A 2,463-nucleotide genomic window follows, 5' to 3' on the forward strand; every position below is an offset into this window, starting at 1 on the left:
TTTACCAACTTCAACTTGCCTAATTCACTTCTCAACTCCTTAACTTCTCTGGTGAGCCTCTGTTCTGAGCTTGAACCTTCAGACCTATTTGATGTGTCATAGTCTTCACCATAAGTATCATTGCTCAATGCTAAGTTCTCCACTAGCTCTAAAGCAGCATGTATCTCTTTACCCAGAAAGTTCCCATTGGAAGCAGTATCCAGCTGGTTTCTGATCTTGGGAAGAGCTCCTCTATAAAGTGTGCTGAGAAGAGAAACCTCACTAAACCCATGGTGTGGACATTGGTTTGTGTAGCTCCTGAATCTCTCATATGCTTCACCAAAACTCTCATTGCTGTGCTGAGTGAAGCTAGAGATTTGGTTCCTTAGTTTTGCAGTTCTTGAGGCGGAGAAGAACTTAGATAAGAAGGCTTGCTTGCATTGCTCCCAGGTTTGAATGGAGCCTCTTGGAAGATTCTTCTCCCATTGATGAGCTTTGTCACCAAGACTGAATGGGAAAAGTCTTAGCTTAAAGCTGTCTTCTGAAACTCCATTAATCTTGGTCAGATCACACACTTTATCAAACTGGTCCAAGTGTTCCAAGGGATCTTCCATTGCTAACCCATGGAACTTTGAATTCTGGACCATATTCAGCAATGATGCCTTCACTTCAAAGTTGTTGTTTTGCACAGGTGGTGCCTGAATACCAGCTCCATACTGATGAGCATTGGCCCTGTCATTCTCTCCAACATAGACTTGGGGTTGCTCATATCTTCTTTGCTGTTGTTGGAAAGAGTGGGGTTGGTGGTGCACTTGTTGTCTTTGCTGAACATTGGCCTGATGCCTCTGTTGATGAGCTTGAGCTTGTCCCTGGTGGACATAAGCTTGTTGGTGGTGCACCTGTTCCTGATGAACATTACCCTGATTCAGCCCTTGACCAACTCCATTACCAGCTCCATTTCCTTGAGCCTGTTGCTCATGAACTGGTTGTTCTATGTCTACCACGTGATCTCCTTGTTCTGCCATCTCAGCCTGATCAATCTGTCTACCACGTCTGTCCCTTCTCCTCCTTGGTACCAAAAGATTGATATTGTCGTTGAGAGGGAAAGGTGGACCACAGCTTCTTGATCTAGACCTGGTGTTCATACACCTGAAATCACAAACAGAACTTGAAAGTAATCAGTAAAAACAAGAAAGTAAGCACTTGATCTCAAGAACAGATCAGAGCTTAATGCTAAACAAACCACAATTTGGCAACGGCGCCAATTGATAGACAAGACTTTTTAGGGTCTCAGGGCTATCAATCCCCTTGTCAAAGTAGCACAAAGAGGTTAATCAATCCAGATGTGGTGTTAGACACTAAACTATGTGATCAGGTTCTTAATTCAAGCAAACAAGAGTGATTTTGATTAATCTAGAGACAACTACAAACTTAAGACTAATGACAATGACTAAACAAGAACTAAGAAATGACAAATGATGAGAATATATGTATGATGATGAGAAAGGTCTTAGACATGATAGTGGATTAGGGTGCCTTCAGCAATAAACTAATGAGCTAATGAATCATATGATCAAGCAAGCCATTCAACATAAACATCTTTAATTAAGTTAATCCTCTCATGAAGGTATTAACCCCTATGTTAAAACAGTTTCTAACCCAATCATCATCAGTGAAACATGAGTTAACAAGCACTAAGAATCAGTTTAATCTGTCATTTAAGCATATAAACAATTATTCCCATGATGAATAACACTTAAACCTCTAACAATTTTGGTTCAGGCATTTCATCAAACACTTTTGATGCATGAAATGCCCAGAATCTACACCACATATGATTTGTATGGATCTAGCATAGAGAACAAGTTGTAGAGAATGGAATATGCATGATCTAACCCCTAAGCTCACTAATCTACCACTTAAGCACCCTAATCTACATATCTAAGACCTTAATATGGGATTACTCACTAATCATGATTAACACACTAGATCCTTTGCAAGATGTGTTGTTAATCATGATTAGAAGTGTGATTTGATGATAAGAAATGATTAAACAAGATGAAAAGAAACTCCAAATCGATATTAAACTCTCAAATCAAGGTGTGACAAGTTGTTTTTCACAAAAGGGGAAAGGAAACAAAAAGTAGATAAAAGGTCCTTCACAAATTAGGTCTAAAAACCTTATATAGAAGACTTGGGCGAACCGGGTCAACCCGGAACAAACCGGGTACTGACCCGGCCTTGATGGGCAAGTATGGGTTTGCCACGGTCTGGTGTGTTCTTGGTGTGACCGTGGCAATCTTGACCGTGTCAAAGCTTTCACTTGTGTTCTTGGTTCCATTTGATGCCACGGTCTGATCAAGCTTCGTCTGAAACCCGTGGCAAGTCACCGTGTCAAACGCCGAAGATGTGTAAAAGTTGTCTCCAGCCAATTGTTCATTTGCCACGGTCAAGTCCCAAACTGTGGCATTCAGCCCGTGCCAA

At 41.0% G+C, this 2,463-nt stretch overlaps 1 non-coding gene across 1 annotated transcript; it reads left to right on the forward strand.

Moving 5' to 3' along the window:
- Positions 1-264: 264 nt before the first annotated feature.
- On the forward strand, positions 265-371 carry LOC112087670. The gene has a single exon (XR_002900216.1). It is a non-coding gene; the product is annotated as a small nucleolar RNA R71 (small nucleolar RNA).
- The last annotated feature ends 2,092 nt before the right edge of the window (positions 372-2,463 follow it).

This window comes from Eutrema salsugineum, unplaced genomic scaffold (genome assembly GCF_000478725.1).
Source record: "Eutrema salsugineum unplaced genomic scaffold, Eutsalg1_0 scaffold_17, whole genome shotgun sequence".
Lineage (NCBI taxonomy): Eukaryota > Viridiplantae > Streptophyta > Magnoliopsida > Brassicales > Brassicaceae > Eutrema > Eutrema salsugineum.